Genomic DNA, 17,270 nt, shown 5'->3' with positions numbered 1-17,270 from the left:
AGATACCCCACTGTTGCCGTTCCGGATCACTTCAGCGCGCTAACTTTAGCGGCAAAATGTTTTTGTTGTTTCTGCGAATGAACCTAGTCTTTATATGTCCAAACAAAACGCGTATAACTTTCTGTGTCGTGTATCACTTTTTGGTCCCGTTTTTAAACGTGTTGAGCGATCGGAAGGATCTAGTGCACGGCAGCGTGCATCACATAGCGTACCTGTCGTACCAGGCGCCGCCAGTGGGCGCCGCAGGCGCAGTCGTCCATTTCTCATTCGGTGACTTGGCCTGACTTGAATTGTGCTTCAACTGGATCTTTAGCGCGCTACAATCAAACGCAAGCCAACGTCTGGTAACAATGGGGTATCTAAGGGCGGCCTCCGGCATTGCACGCATCGGGATAGGAACAAATACATGGGAAAATGGCGACCTTGGGGGACTTGGTATCGGGCGGACAACACTTAGTTAAGCGCGTCCTAGCCGAAGATAATAACTAATCACGGAGTTGTCGGCTTCTGTCGGCAAGTCACATGGCACGTGACTTCGCAGTGTTGCTCGCAAACGGTGCAGCTCCGATGGCGCTTTCCACTTTCCCCTACCCCCGCCCCCCTGCTACTTCCTTGGACATAGAAATATCCCTCCTCCCCCACGCGACGATGTGGGTGCGCCCCTGTCCTTCCGGATCCGGTGGAAGTGAGAATTTAGACACCCTTTTAATATCTAGCATTTCGACCGTGCATTTCAGCACCCATTGCACTTTCACACTATTTGATCTGTCTTCATAGGCCCTTACCTTGGACAGCAGCCCTGATTGAACGCTGTAAGGCACGATGATGCAATGCTTCCATTTCTGAAACGGCGCCTGTGCAGAGGGTCGTTAGACAGTGACGCTCATCGAGCACGAAGGCCGACACTAATACTCACCCCAAGCGACCAGAACGAACAGAATAATGATGGCTGTCTTCATGATGATCGCCTTCAGAGCCAGCTGTGAGAGGTGGAAAGTGATAATATTAAAACCTTTCCCATTCTCTCTGTTTCCGATTATCTAAGTTTCTGGGGCAAGCGAACTACACTTTCTTGTGCACGACATCGTTTCTTTGAGCTTTTTTTTTAAATTCCATGTTAGTGCCGCGAAGCAACTGTGGCTATGAGCGCCGTACAGACGTGGATAGATGGAGAGACGACAACGGGAAGGAGTGGGGGAACTGGGGGAGTTGTATGCGTCCTGGGCAGAGTACCACGTCGATACACCAGCCCGCTCGCATCGTAATGATCGACTCATCATTTTCTTGAGTGCAGCGTTGTGCCCGCTACTCAATTTAGGTAGCGAAATACCGCTACCCGCCACCCTATCTAGAAGTAGCGCGATACTAGCGTCGCTACAAATTTACGAATGTAGCGCGATACCGCTACCGCTACCAAAAAGATGTGGCGCAAATACCCTTTTGCTACTTTTTCGCCGATGGCCTATGAGTATGTGCCCCTAGATACGCCCGCCAGATTCAGGGCTGAGCGACGGCCGCGGCTCGACTTCTTTGAGTCGGGCTTACATGATCTGAGAGCGAGTTCACTAGGACGTACTCTAGCGTCTAACTTATTTCTTTCTAGCGTCTTTCTGTAGCGGAGTTACACCTCCGAATTGAATTGATAAAATTACAGGGGGCATACGCTGTAAGACTGCCTCAGTGTGAAGCATTCTGGTCTTTCGCATTGCACGATCTCGAAAACCTTCCGTAAAACGTTCCTTCCATTTGGCAACGTCCTTGACTATTGCGAGTGAACATATACACGTCCCTACATATGTGGCTTCCCAGCTAATAGTTCTTCTTATGCAGCAACAAAAACTTGGTAGTCAGTTAGTAAAATAAAAATAAAAAACACGGTATTCCTGTAACCATGCCAACTGTTTTAGGAAAAGCATGCTATGGAACCTGTGTGACCAACGCCATTTATTCGTAGGAGAGCTTGGAACAAATTTTGTTTCCTTGATTTCTTGAATGGCACTCCAAAATTCGCCAATTCCGCATAACTTTTTGTGCCATATTGCATTTACGATCTATTAGAAAAACCATTCATTGCTCGCTACAACGGTATTAAACTAAAGATAAGAATAATATTAAACAACAAGAAGAGAAATGAGAACCCCGGATTTGCAACGCCTGTGGTGATAAAACAGCAAAGGTTATACAATATAACTGAATCAGGAAGGGGTCGGTTGGCCGTTTTCAAAATTACGGTTGTTACGTACCGAAATATCATGAAGCCGAAGAAAAGGGTTATCGTAAACTCAAAAAATCCGAAACCAGAGAGAGCGGAGGAAGGGAGTTGCCTCAGTACAAAAGCCGCCGATATTTCGAACAGAGACTGTTCTTCTTCTCGGCACCGTCGTCATCATTGGCATGGTATTTAAAGGGTTAAGTGTGACGTGTTTAAAGGTTCATGCGAATTGTGGGTCAAATGCCCAGAGGGAAGAAAGGAAACCTTTCTTCCCTACACGTCACACCTAACCATTTAAATACCTTGCCAATAATGAGGACGGTACCCAGAAGAAGAACAGTCTCTGTTCGAAATATCGGCGGCTTCTGTCCTGAGGCAACTCCCTTCCTACATCTCTACCGGTTCGCTGGATCCCTACCCATCTACTAAACTAGAGAGAGAGTTCTGATAACTTCTAAAAAGAAATGAAAGAAGCAAAAAAGCGTGGAGCGAATTCCACTACCGTGGTGAATCTCGCAAAAATCTGATTGCGCGCTCCCAGCACACACCTTAGCGACACAGGCGGTACTGAAATGGCATATCGTATCACCAAGAATGCAAAAAAATGCAATTCACCTTCCTGAAGTTGTACGGGTTGATGCGTAACTTACCCATCAAGACAATTCTATATGGGGTGGCAATTTTAGTTCGTAAAGTATGGAGTTCGGGGTCAACCCCGAGATCCTTTTATCTTCGTTTGTTTGTTTGTTTGTTAGAGTTTGGGAATAGCAAGCCTACATCATGGCTAACCTTTTCCTTCTCTTTTTATTTCCCTTTTTTCTTTGCATTAAACATATCCCCCCTCTCCGAGATGCTATGGGGTTGACCAAATAGACTGCCACACATTTTGGCGGAAGTATGGTGGAAGGTGGAAACCACTTGTTTTTTTTTTGTTTTGTTTTTCATAGTTTCTCACACAATGTGTGAAATAAAATAAATTCACTTCAATTCAAGGTAGAATCATTTCCTCCATCCATCTCTTTCGCCTTTTTTTTTCTCCCATTGTCGTGTTCCTGAAAAAGAACAACTACGTTGCTGCTCAACGTGTCTAATGCCGCCCATAAAATTTACGTGATAATGTGGAAGATAGGCGACATAAGACGGACGAAAAACGTTTCTTTCGCAGGTAGACCATTCGCCAGACCATAAATAACGGATATGCAGCCTACTATTCAATTGTGATTATTATAATTATTATAATTGGGGGTTTACGTCGCGAGACAACAGAGATCATGAGGGACGCCACCGCGGCCACCACCACTCAAAACAGGGTGTTTCAGTAACAATGTCAAAAGCATAAAAGAAGAAAAGCGCGTCACGAAAAATGTGTGATAAACGACATTTGTTTGCAGGTAATATAATAGGGAAACACGCCGGGTACAAAATGTTATTCTCTCGTTTTTCACTTTCACGCGGCTTCATTTCACCACACGCATACCGACGCTGAACTTCGCGTTACACTAATATAACCGTCCTGTAAACTTTTACCACAAGTAGAAAACGCACGTAGGGTTGACCACACTTTACTACACAGTGGATTCCCCGCTTAGAGGGTTACAGCTAAAAGGTGGCACAGAAACAGGCGTGCAAACTGTCATCCGCCTTCAAAATACATCAAGCTACGAAACAAGGAAGACTCACTACCTCCTCGATACTTCAGATGCTGAAGGCAGCAACGTAACAAACACAACAACAGGTACCCGAAAAAAACAGTGAGAGAAAGCACCAAAAGGACGGGTAAACGTGTTCGAGCTACGACGTGCTGCACACTTTTGTGGCCTTTTCTCATTGAATAGAGTATCGAAATTGCGTATGTCTCTTGTTTCATGTGTCGCACAAGTCATTTTTTATGGCAAGAAGATAAGGAAACAAAACAAGACAGGTAGCGATCGTGTTCAAATTTACTTTTTTAGTGAAAAAACGGAAGCGGAGATAGGGACAGAGGAGGGACGACAAGGCAAGTTATCACTATGTACCAGATTGCCTGCACCCTTGCCCTTTTGCCATTACTTTGTTGGATATCGAGAACGTTACATGTGGCACGTGCTGTGATACTGACTCTGTGTAAAGTACTCAACGCGGTGCACGATCTCGGAAAGCTTCTTGGTTGCTTCCTAGGAGATAAGACAAGATACGACCTTCCGGTAAACTTTCCTCTCACCCCTCAGCCGTTGACTTTGGCTGACTTTGTGAAGGCTGTGAATAGGCATGCGGGATAACCCAAGTCCGAAGGGCTATTTTGAGAGTGCCGACTTAGTAGAGAACCTGTCACCAACTGGATATAGGGTGGTGGCTCCCCGTAGTGTCAGCTTTCTAGACGCGATAGGGAAGGAGGAGAGTGGTACCGTAGCCTTAAGAGAATCCTTACTATAGTGTTAGAGAGTTGTTTTTTGTTGTGTAAAAGCAGCTCGGGTCAGGACTAGAGAAAACATGCACATAGACTTACCAGACTTCAATGCTGAAGAATCAATATCGGACAGCGTTCGTGGCTTCTATAAGGGCGTCCGTCGTAACTTCCATCCGTTACGGGCACGGCACACGCGTCACCCTGACTGGCTGCTCAACTTCGAACCCGGAAAGACTTCATTGCGAGATTATAGTCAGGGTCACGACGAAGGCAGAGAATGGGATGTGGAGGAGATTACTTCGCACGGTTCGGAAACCACTCTGAGGCGACATGGAGAGGAGGAGCCCCTGCGATGACTGAACAGATTGTTGAAAAGAGAGAGACAGAGACAGGTAGGCAACAACCGACACACTCTTTTGTACATCTGAATGTACGGTTACCCGCTATCGGTAGAAGATGATGATGATTAGATGATGATGATTAGAGTTTTTATGACGCAGCGACTACAAAGGTCATAATGCGGCAAACACGGTTATAAACACAGATGAATCAAGTTATCAGACTATCGGTAGAAGAGGGTTGCTTGAAGGAAAACGAGAGAACGTATAATACCTCTGTCAGACGGGCACACATACGGCCTTTAAGACAACGGCATTAAGAAAAGGCCATAGCTGAAATATGACCTTAAACCCTGGGAGGGTGCCAGACGGCACCCGTGAAGGCGTTTTGTCGGTGATGTCTACACCGATAAACACATCTGCGAATGTTGAATGAAATGTAATTAAATCACATTTGTTCTCACTGTGAGTACTCGCAAACAACGTTTGGTTTGCGCTTAGATAATTTAAAAAAAACAGCAGAGATATTTGTTTTGAAGCAATTTTGATGCTTTGCAGTTCGCGCACATTTTTTGACATTGAGTGCAGTGGTTCGAGGGTATCACTACAAACTGACGAGATATACTTAGAAGCAAAGTGTAAATATTCACCAAAAAAACTCAAGGCGTTGAGCTCGAAAACATTTGCAGAACATTACACTGTAAACTGGAAAACACCCTTATGGGTGTAAATGGCTTGTCCTATAACTGACACCTCTTTTTACACCGTACATGGTCTGGAACACCCTTTTTAGAGGGTGTATTCCGTGTAAATCACCCCTGGAAAGGGCGCTTTTCTTTTAAAATGCCCTCTTTTGCACCCTTTAAACACCCTTTGAGGAGGGTGTAAGATCGTTAAACACCCTCCTAAAAAGGTGTATAAAGGGTGCAAAAGACGGCATTTTCAAGGAAAAGCACCCTTTCAAAGGGCGTTTTACACGGGATACACCCTCTAAAAAGGGTGTTCCAGACCATACGGTGTAAAAAGAGGAGTCAATTATAGGACAAGCGATTTACACCCATAAGGGTGTTTTTCAGTTTACAGTGTAGGTCTCATAAAAACATTTTATTTCGAATTGAAGGAAATCTGCGCCATCTTGTTGATGGCGTTTGGTAACGAGACTTCGACAGTTTCGGGGGAACGCCGTAAACTCTCTTGCGGGGAGCTTCGTTGCCCTTATACCTCTGTTTTGTCGCAAAGGCCGTATGACTGACCGTCTGGCAAGCATCTAATGACCGTATGCACTTAAGACCGTAACCGTTAAGGCCGTAAGTGCGTCCGTCTGACAGGGATATAAGAAGTCGTCGTGCTCAGTGCGAAGAATATGATTACGATAACGCTAACCGTCTCAACCCAGAGGCCCTCCAGCCGCATCCTTATTGGACTTGTCCTCACCAAAAGGGGCTACCTGATTGGCCGTGCACGGGTGAGGTTTTCCCCAATTTGCGGATAGGTACATCCGGCATGCTTTCAAAGCTCTTGCAATGCATTACAGCAAATTGCATAGATATATTTTTGGATATTTGTGGTGCACAAACTCCATTTTCCTCTATGGGCAGGTCGTTTGTGTGCGGGCCAATTATGTGCTCTGAACATAATGTGGTTCCTCGCAGTTAGGAGAGCCTGAACAGGAAGTGAACATTGTGCACGCAGCCTCCATTGACACAGAAACGAGCTTTCTCATTTAGGGATTCACATTTGAGGTCCAGGTTAAACAATCGCAAAGTGCTCAAAATTTCACAGATGGACCAGTGTGGTGTTGCGGGTTACTAGAGCGCGGATTTTTCATGGAGTGCATGTTTACTCTCTCTTTCTCTCTCTCTCTTGTCATGGCTTCGTGCCTGGACGACGAAAAAATTGACGCAACTGGTTTGTCCCATTTCCTAGGACTGTGCGTATATATACGTCATAACTAAATCTGTTAGTTGAGAGCAGCAGCTGTGTCTCGTACTACCTGTGTATCCTCCGTGTTTGTTGCCTTAGGATGCATTTGATTCCACCTAAGATCAGCCATGCGGGCATGAACGTGGTCTCAGATTTTGCTTGAAAAGTTATTATGTTCTTGGCCGATATCTCTAGCTGACAAAGGTCATTTGTTTCATGTCTCTATTTCGATTCGTTGCCGAGAAGAACAAAAAAATAAGCGAGAAGTCAGGTAGAATTTGCATTGTTATTCTTGTTGTCCACATAGAGTAAAGTGGACAGGGGTATACGAAATTAATCTACGATATCCCGTCTATATGTAAAGAAAATGGCAAACTTGGCCAGTCGTTGACTTTACTGTTGTACTCAGGTCCCTTCCGCGCAGCACCCGTGGAAAAATTTCTCATTTTCAGCAATATGCCATTTTGTTCGTCGTGAAATGTGTTTTCCCCTAATATGAGCTTGTAGCGGGCCGTGGACAACGACGACGATGGCCACGCGCCTGGAGCACCGGCCTCAGCTCCACCGACGCGGCCATGAAGATAGGCAGCCGTCATCGCCTCTCCGTGGCATGCCCTCACTGCCGGTCGGGACTCATGTAGAGGAACAACACCTCCTCTACATTTGGTGACCCGAACGAGGAACATCAAGTTCGGCGCAATCCGGCCCTTCACCATTCCAAATTTCGGGTGTTGTTCCGTATCAGGACTACTCGTTTTTAAACATTAGCGAAAGGGTTAGGAAGGTAAATATCGCATAGAAGTGGAACAAGGTCATATACTGAATCTAAAAATGCAAGAATTATAAAATTCTGTGGACTAGAAGTTTTTTTATACGCATTTCAACAACCCCATCTGATCCACTTTTAGCGCAGGAGAAACACGGGAATGCTAAGCTTAACGGATTCGAAACTTGCCATCTTGTAACAGATAGGGTCGTTCAATTGGGCTCAATCATCACTTCAGTGAGGTTAGTCTAGGTTAGGTTCTACAGATTGGGGGGCGCCCCTTCCCTCCCCCCCCCAGACACGCACTACGCGGTGCGGGCGTCGAGACTGTGCATTGGGTTAGATCAGAAGGTCCTCAGTAAAGATGGCGGAGCGCCTTCAAGGAACCGTCGCTAAAATTTAATTTTTATGCGTTTTACGAAATATACGAGGGTCATTCCTGTTTAATTTCGCTGCTAATTAGCTCATCTTTCACGTAAAACCTTTGATTTTTGTTTGTATTCTGTTTTCTTTAAAAAAAGCCAGTGGTCCCGATACGGAACTACATCCCAAATTTCTGACGACATCATCGACGAGCACTAGCACGGCATGCTACCTCTCAGTGTTGTACCCGTTACCGAAATATTGTATCGGGATACCGATACTTGTTAGTTGAGTAAAAAGTATCGAAATACCGATATCGATACCTGATTTTTAATGTAACGGAGTACCGCTACCGTTACTAAAAAAAAAGACACTTCTGGCGATACTTTTGTTTAAAATACGGAGATGACGCAATATAGAAATATCGCTTACGTGAACAGTTTTGCAGTGAAAACACAACATATTTCGTATGTAGGTCGGAAACGTTCTGCTTGGTTAGCATGGTTCTTGAAATCGTCTTCTGCCATCATTGCAAGCCGTGGTCTCTCCGGCAGCTGACAGAGGCCAGTGTGACAATTGCATTAGTGTCAGGCTCACACAAACCATGGAGTCCAATGACAAAGGAACCCTATCCGTAGTTAAGAATGCCACAGTAATGTCAGCGTGACTCAGTGCGACACGGCAGCTTAGCAGTGGAATCCAGAGGGCACTGTCAATGTCTTGACCTCAGTTCGTTGACCTCAACGCTTTTGTTGAACACAGGGCGGTTATTTCCTTCACTTTCAATGAGGAACGGTGAACACGTGTTCGGTATAATTCCATAATTTTCTAATTCATAATGTTCTAATTCATAATGTTCTAATACAACGCTATGCCCTATTGAAAAATACTTCAGAAAATCTCATAGAAACATAGCATTCCTTCAGAATTTCTTACAGAAGCGTCTTCGTCTCTCTCAGAATTTCCCACAAAGGATGCAGATTCGAATACATATCATCACAGGCACACCAATGTGAAAATATCCCGTGGGATAATTCAGGGTCTGGCCTTGTGATTTCTATGAGAAAACAGCGTGATTCAGAAACAGCGTTTATTCCAACTGCCAGCAAGTTCGTTAGTCTGCTTTGAAACGATGAAGCGCATGGACGCAGCTACGCATCTCATGCAAATATCGCCAGGAATTCAGGATTTTCGTCGCTTTTGAGGTATATAGCACGTGTGTGTGTGGTATATAATCGTCCGTACTACGCATTCTCATTCTTTATGCGTCTTTACCCCTGTTCGCACGTATTCTGTGGATCGGAAGGTAGAATGCAGTGAGATGGTTATAGCAACTGTGCTTTGGGCAAACGGTATGTTACATTATTCTATGCCTATCTCTCACGCACACACATGGTGTTTCAACCGTGCTTTTTAAAATGCTGTTTCTTCTAGGTTAAACTCGGAAGAAGCGGCAGCAAACGGGAATTAATGTTGAATTCCAATGGCAGATTCGGAGCGGCTCCGGAGCAAGTTTTTCAACCGCAGATTCAGTTCAGATTCAGAAGGCAGATTCAACCGGAACTCTATGTGACGTGTCACTTGTCGCTTGTGTTTCCTATTTCCTGTCTCTGCTTTGCCAACATGGCCGCTCCGCAACGCGTCTTCGCCATGACTAGTCTTTCGCGTTGTACGTTGGCGATTTTGTTTCATGAACGGAGCGATAAGTCAGACATTACAATGGCAACGTTAGGAGATTAGAAGGACCTTGATGTTGCAAAACATGGCGTTATTTATGATCGAACATGAGTACCTTCTTCTTCTTCCTCCGTCTCTGGCCGTCATCCACCAAGGGAGATTGGCCAGGGCTAAACTCCAAGTTGGGCGAAAGTGTTCCAGTCACAGATTCGGATGACTTGCTCTAGGCCAGTTCAAGCCGCTCCATTGCAGAGTCTGCCACTTGCTCCGACTCTGCCATTGGAATTCAACATAACGCATTGGATCCGAGTTCGTGGTCGTAACCCTTTCTGGTCTCGAGAAAGTTGGATGATGCTTTTACGCAAGAAAGCCTACGCGTTCCCAATGTGCGAAACATAAACTTGTCATTTTCTTGTCATAAACTTGTCAAGAAATTTCTTGGTCGTCGCATTGGACATTTCAAGTACGTGTACAATGCGTTGGGTCATGCCTTTCTGAACTTATTGGCTGGGCTATAAATGTTCTGCAACATTCCTTACAGTGACGACATGCGACTTACTCTCAATACTTCTGAGGAAGTAAGTATGGGATCCTTGAATTATCATACGTGGCAGTGCAGCTTTCAAAGGATGTTTCTTGCAGGGTGGCCCATTACACTTTCTCACAGGCTTTCTTGCGGGTCTCGGGGCCTGTAAGAAATCCTGTGAGAAAGCCTCACAGGCCACCCTATAAGAAGCCCTGTAAGAAAGCTGCATTGCCACTGCCTGTAAGGAATCCTCCCTGGAATCCTACAGGATCCCTGTAAGAAACTCTGAGAGAAATTTTGAAAGATTTAGTCTCATAACCTCATAGGAATTCCTTCAGCAGTCTGAGAGGTTTCTTTTGTAAGATTTTCTGAAGTATTTTTCAATAGGGTGTTTTGCAACATCAAGGTCCTCCTGATATCCTAACGTTGCCCTGGTGATGTCTGGCTTATTGCTGTCTTCAAGAAACAAAATTGCTAACGTACGACGCGAAATACTAGTCACGGCGAAGACACGTCGGGAAGCGGCCATGTTGCCGAAGCAGAGACAGGAAATAGAAAGCACGAGCGACAAGTGAGACGTCACGTAGAGTTCCAGTTGAATCTGCCTATTTTCTGCCTGAGCAGTCTCGGTTGCTCCCTGGAGCGACCTTGGCTCGAATGCCGCTCCGAAGCTCCCATTGGAAGACTCCAGAACTGTTCCCAATCTGCCAATCGAACAGACTTGCTCTCGGCGGAGCAACAAAACTTGCTCTGGAAACGCTCCGAATCTGCCATTGGAATTCAACAATAGAAATTGGCCACCGCCATCGCCTCTCCGTGGTATGCCATCGTCGCCGGTCCGGACTCATGTAGAGGAACAACACCTCCTCTACAAGCTTGCAAGTTCTAGGTAGAACGATTCATACACTGCAACCGCGCAAAAATATGGGGAAAATAGGAAAGTAGGTGATACATCCTACCACAACAAGTACGAATCTGGATAGGTTATTTAGTCTGCAAAAAAGATTCATACGAATTCTGGACCGCCTCCTTTATTGCCACACAGCAACTGGTCGTTTCGAAAGGAACGGTTTGGTTCCCGTACACAATCTGTATAAGTACAGACTTCTCTGTTATTATAAATTGGCTGTAAAGAAATCACTGGTTGGTGCCCTGTCAATGTTCGATCTCACAGAGCTTTCACGTCACTACGCTTCCCGCGCTCATCAGCAGTGGAACATACCCCGTAGGACGAATTACAAGGAACAGCGGGTCAGTCATCGCTCGCCACAGTTATTAAATGAATGCCCTTTCAATCCTTTAAATGTGTCCCGTACATGCATTCGTGATTTCTGTAGTGAGTTGCTTTGGCCAGTAGTTATCAATGATCAATAGCAGGGGTAAATGTGTCAGGAATACGCTTTTTTGTGTTTTTTTTATGTCTACTTTTGTGTGATGTAGAACTAACTTTATTTTGGTTTCTGTAGCTATGTTGATGTATTACACTGACTTACTTTTGTCCGGCTAATATGTTATGCAGTGATGCGCGTTTTCCTCCAAATGTATCACCATTGCAAATTGTATGTCGCTGGGAGCTGTGAGTCCCTCAAGTCACTATAGTAACTTTTTTCACAGCTTCCACCACAATTTTTCTTTGTGGAAATAAATTCACATTAGATTACATTACATTACATCCGAACCGATTCCTGGAAAGCCACATGATTTAACACCTGGATGTTGTTGTTCCCTTGGTTGTCTAAAGGCTTGCGGTTGCAGATTGTGTGGTTCTATCGAAAGGCGGCTTTATTTCACCGCGTTATCCGTGATAAAATACTCAGGTATTGCCTTTGTATTCAATGGCACTCATAGCAAGAAAAAAAAAAAGAAAACATTCCCGTTAACGCTCCAATGAATGAGGCAGTTTAAGCATAGAAGAACAAAGACGACAGATGCCTCACAGCGTCCAATTGCCATGAACAATCAGAGGGTATGGGTTCGAATCCCACTATACGGGAGTCTTAAACACTCGCCGTTCAATATTACATATATATGTATAATCAGGTTTTACACCGCATACTTCGAATATGGTTAGTACAGCTTGGGACAAAAGTTTACGGAACACAGCATTGCCGTGTTTCTTCATCCGAGCGGGCTCGTGCAAGCTGTTACGAAGAGATCGAATAGGAAACGGATGACCGGCTATTCTATCCATCTCTCAGTATGCATGTCCGCTCTTGTTTGCTGATGGTGTTTCGCTCCAGTGGAGAAATGCGACACCCCGGTGTTTCGTAAACTTTTGTCCCAAGCTGTACGTAGTTGCATGCATATTTCAGGAGTCTTTACTGCATATTTATCTGCCTCTACACTCTAAGAAAAATAAGGAGTAAAACGGGGAGTAATTGCAGCTTCTACACCCCTTGATTGCAATTGCTCCCCATTTTAGTCCCCTAACCCGACATTTAGTCCCGACATTTACTCCCCAGGACTGCAACTTGCCACTGAACTTCGCGAATGGTCTACTGAATGCAGCAGTCTACGTATATATGGGCCCTTGGTCAATTTCAACGGCATAAGGCTGTATAACTCAGCCAACGTAGCAATTTTCTAGCCAAACAGAGTAAGAAACAGTTAGCGCAACTTTCGGCGGAAGATTTTATATAACTCGATATATCACGGTTGACGGTTAGCTTCAAAGTATTTTCACGCGTGCACGCAAATTATGTACCTGGGATTCTTACAACAGCGCGTGAAATGCAGTCTCCGCTCTGTGACATTCATTTACTCCCGTGCATTTACTCCCGAAAGGGACTATTTTTTGTGGCAATACATTTAGTCCCCAAAAGGAGTAAAAGTACTCTTTTTTTTCTTAGAGTGTAGAGTGCCGGGCGCGTGGATCTTCCACAGTGACCCCTTCGCACAAGGGGTCACGAACCCTGTTTCATAGAACCCTAACCCGGAGTGCAGAGCAGCGACATTCATCCAAACCCATGGGGACCGGACTTGCCAGAAGAAACGTTACCACAAGGCAGCCACAATCCGTTGGTTATGGGAGGCGTTACCTTGCATCGGTTGCTTCATTCTTCTAGACTTTACTAATATTTTCGAAAGCGAGGCTACTACCGAGCTGCTGAGCACGCAGAATTTCCTTCTCCATCGCAGAAAGGACAGAAAAAAAAAAATTCAGGCTCGAAGTCTCCGCATTTCTTGCTTCGACGTCCGCATTGAAGATCGCTTTCAGTACGGATGCCGCCGCTCTCACAAACTCACTGACATCAGAATTTTCGGTCCGGGTGCCCAATGAAACATGCACCTCGCGCTTTCGTCGTGCACACAGAAACTACAGGATGCCCACTACAAAGAGGCTAGATTTCGGCGCAGCTTCCGCGAGTTTACGAGCAAAAGCGACGCCGGTCTCCAGCTCCCCGTTTGGCAAACTTTACCGCCACGCACAGCCAAAATGCTTCGCGCGTGGCCTTGAGGCATATTATACCTTCGCAATAGATGCAAACGAAAGATTTGTCTTCTGGTCAGAGTCCCTTTAAAATGTATCGCCAACTGTACCGGTATCTACCTAGGAAGACAATGTCGTGAGGATAACGGATCAGGAATCGGATACCATATCAGCACCTCCCGTTTTTGAATCACTGTGATTCCCCTCTCTCACTTTGACAAAGAACCAGCTATCCCCTCTCCCTCAAAGTGAAGATATCCCCTCTGGCGATCGTGGTGGTGCGAATTCAATCACACTTTTCACATCTAGCCTTTTGTGATGGAGCTTCTCGAGACCCATCTCAGTTCTGTAAGCCCAATCACTTTCACGCTGTTTGTTGTGCCTCTAGGGTCTTACCTTGGGCAGCAGCCCCGAGTGCACGCTTTACGGGAGCATAAGGCGAGGCTTCCACATCGGAGACAACGCGTGCGCAGAAGGTGGTTGTAGAAACAGTGCAGCTCATCGAGCACGAAGGCTGACACGAATACTCACCCCAAGCGACCAGGACGAACAGAATAAGGATGGCAGTCTCCATGACGATTGTCTTCAGAGTCTGCTGCGAGAAGTGGAAAGTGATAACATTACAACAACCTTTCCCCTTCACTCGGTGAAGGGGAATATGTAAGTTTCTGGGGCAGCGACCAGCACTTTCTTGAGAAGGGCACCGTTTCTTTGAGTATTTTCTCTTTTTTTTGTGAGGGGTGGGGGTTCCGTGTTAACGCCGCGAAGCAAATGTAGTTATGAGCGGCGTACATATATCAACACATGGAGAGACGACGACAGCAACTCAAGTAACAAACAAAGGTTGGGCCAAGCTTTGCAGTGGTTGGACTGGCCTACCTGGCCTTCGTTGGTACAGCATCAGACAACGAGCTTTGTTTCTTGGTACGGATGTGTACTTTGGCCAATGACGCGCCAAGCACTGGCCAGCCTACACTGTGCCAAGCTTGTGCCGAGATGGAGACCGAAACGTTCCTGCGACATCGCTCATTTTCATACTCAATTGTCTCCCGACGTAAGGCGACGATTTATATAGTTCTTTCTTTGTCGCTTCTATTTCCCACCACGGACAGTAAACACTGCATTTTAAAGCGCGTAAATTTAGTTATTGATTTATTTATTCGTGTACCTCAAGGGCTCAGGGGCATTACATGAGGGGTGGACAAAAAAAGTGGCGACTTCAGTAAGTGATACAAAACCAATCTACAACAACGCCCGCGAGCTACAATTATAGCACAAACGCAATTATAGCACAAACGCAGAATTATACAATGTTAAGGTTACATATGCTGTTATATAGCATGTCAGAAGGCAAGGGGGGAGAAGAGAGATTGAAAAGAGAAACTTTCCAAAAAGTTATTCACTGAAAATACGTACAAAGTTCGTCCCGGAAAGCACTCGGACTAACAACGTCTACAATTCGCTGTGCAACACTATTCCAATCCGATATTACAGATGGAACAAAAGAATGAAGAAAATTATTTGTGCAGAAAATTAAATTGCCAACAATGGACAATGTGTACGGCTTTTCGAAGTGCAAAAAGAAAAAAGAAAAGGCAAAATACCTTGATCAGTATAGGACCAAAAGAGCTCACAAAGAAAAGCAATTGCATTTCTCTCCTGAGGAAGAACTGATACTGTACACAGGTTGCCTCGGCGAGCTCTCACAAATTCGAGAGTCCTGTTCACCTTATTGTCAACATAGAGAGTGGGGTATCCAAGTTTAATTATTAAATGCATGCACAAACAACACTGAATCGATGAGCTGCTTGTCGTATTAACACCCCATGATGACGACGTCTTTGTTTCTTTCTGCTTTTGATGTGATATATTCACTATTGGTCCATCGAAAGTCGAGCTCATGCACTGCTACACCATTCCGCACTGAGAACTGAAAAACACCCTTATGGGTGTAAACTGCTTGTCGTATAACTCACACCTCGTTTTACACCACATGGTCTGGAACACCCTTTTTAGGGGGTGTATTCTGTGTAAAACACCCTTTTGATAGGATGCTTTATCTTGAAAATGCATTTTTTACACCATTTATACACCCTTGCAGGAGGGTGTTTAACGATCTCACACCCTCCTGCAAGGGTGTAAAAGGGTGTAAAAGAAGGCATCTTCAAGAAAAAGCACCCTTTCAAAGGGTGTTTTACAAAGAATATTACAATTGCAAAGAATCCCTCTAAAAAGGGTGTTCCAGACCATGTGGTGTAAAAAGAGGTGTAAGTCATAGAACAAGGCGTTTCCACCCAAAATGGTGTTTTTCAGTTTAGAGTGTACGTTACTGTTTCACACAAGGTGACATACCGACAGTGGACCGAGCTCGGCAAGCGCCTGGCTAACCAACCTAGCAGTACTTGGCAAGTGCTTGGCGAACGAGCTCGTTTCTTGGTACGGATCCGTTCCTCGGCCGACGGCTTGCCAAGTATGCCGCTCCGCCTACCACTATGCAACATTACGCCAACGTTGGTTGGCCGAATGAGTCGTTGGCCAGCTGTCGTCTAACTTTTTGCCAACCGTCGGCCATCGGCCGTTGCTTGCTTGGGAAGGAGGAGTGGTGGACAGGGATTCGGGAGGGACTGTAGGCGCCCTGGGCCGAGTTCATGGGGAATCCTTGAGGTTGACGAAGTAATAGGGACAGAGGCAGTGGGCAGTAATAGGAGAGGACTATGTGCATACGGTCAATCAGCGTTTATCCCGTACTCAACATTCCCAGATATTATACTCCTGCCACACGTGCACTCTTCAATGAGCATTGATACCAATCATCATTGATCTTGATTACCATTGATCATCATGATTGATCACCATTGATAATCTAGGGTGTAAAGTGTCAACCTTTCAGGGAGATTCGGATCCAATGCTTTTTGCGAAGTTGACACGTTAAACGCTTGGTGGCGCCACGCGCGTGTTCAATGCCCATTGAATTCAATTATCATTGAAGAGTGCACGTGTGGCAGGGATATTAGGTCCCGATTATAGCGGGACAAAGAGATAAAAGAGAGCTCTACTGGAGAAGAGCCGTCCTTTATCAACAACAAAGTTGTGCGTTTATCTGAGATGACGCAGGAAACTAGTGCATCATGATCTGCATAGTTATTACTGCGGACCAGTTGAGATATAGCGCAGTGTTTCCGAAAGTGCGGGAATCTTAAAAAAGGGAAAACCAGAAACCAGAGTTCGAGGTAACTTGTTACTGTAACTGAGTTACTTTTTGTTAACTTGTCACTAACTTTGAAAAAAGGGACAAGAAACCACAGTTCGAGGTAACTTGTTACTGTAACTGAGTTACTTTTTGTTAACTTGTCACTAACTTTGAAAAAAGGGACAAGAAACCAGAGTTCGAGGTAACTTGTTACTGTAACTGAGTTACTTTTTGTTAACTTGTCACTAACTTTGAAAAAAGGGACAAGAAACCAGAGTTCGAGGTAACTTGTTACTGTAACTGAGTTACTTTTTGTTAACTTGTCACTAACTTTGAAAAAAGGGACAAGAAACCAGAGTTCGAGGTAACTTGTTACTGTAACTGAGTTACTTTTTGTTAACTTGTCACTAACTTTGAAAAAAGGGACAAGAAACCAGAGTTCGAGGTAACTTGTTACTG

General features: G+C 45.0%; 1 long non-coding RNA gene across 1 annotated transcript; it reads right to left on the bottom strand.

Annotated features, from left to right (window-relative positions):
• Positions 1-927: 927 nt before the first annotated feature.
• LOC135377177 (uncharacterized) lies at positions 928-14,077 on the bottom strand. The gene is made up of 3 exons (XR_010418083.1): positions 14,018-14,077; positions 4,698-4,954; positions 928-980 (listed from the first exon to the last, which is right to left on the bottom strand). It is a non-coding gene; the product is annotated as an uncharacterized LOC135377177 (long non-coding RNA).
• Between the last annotated feature and the right edge of the window lie 3,193 nt (positions 14,078-17,270).

This window comes from Ornithodoros turicata, chromosome 1, assembly GCF_037126465.1.
Source record: "Ornithodoros turicata isolate Travis chromosome 1, ASM3712646v1, whole genome shotgun sequence".
Lineage (NCBI taxonomy): Eukaryota > Metazoa > Arthropoda > Arachnida > Ixodida > Argasidae > Ornithodoros > Ornithodoros turicata.
The sequence above is the reverse complement of the archived record's forward strand: the minus strand, read 5'-3'. Positions and strand labels throughout refer to the sequence as shown.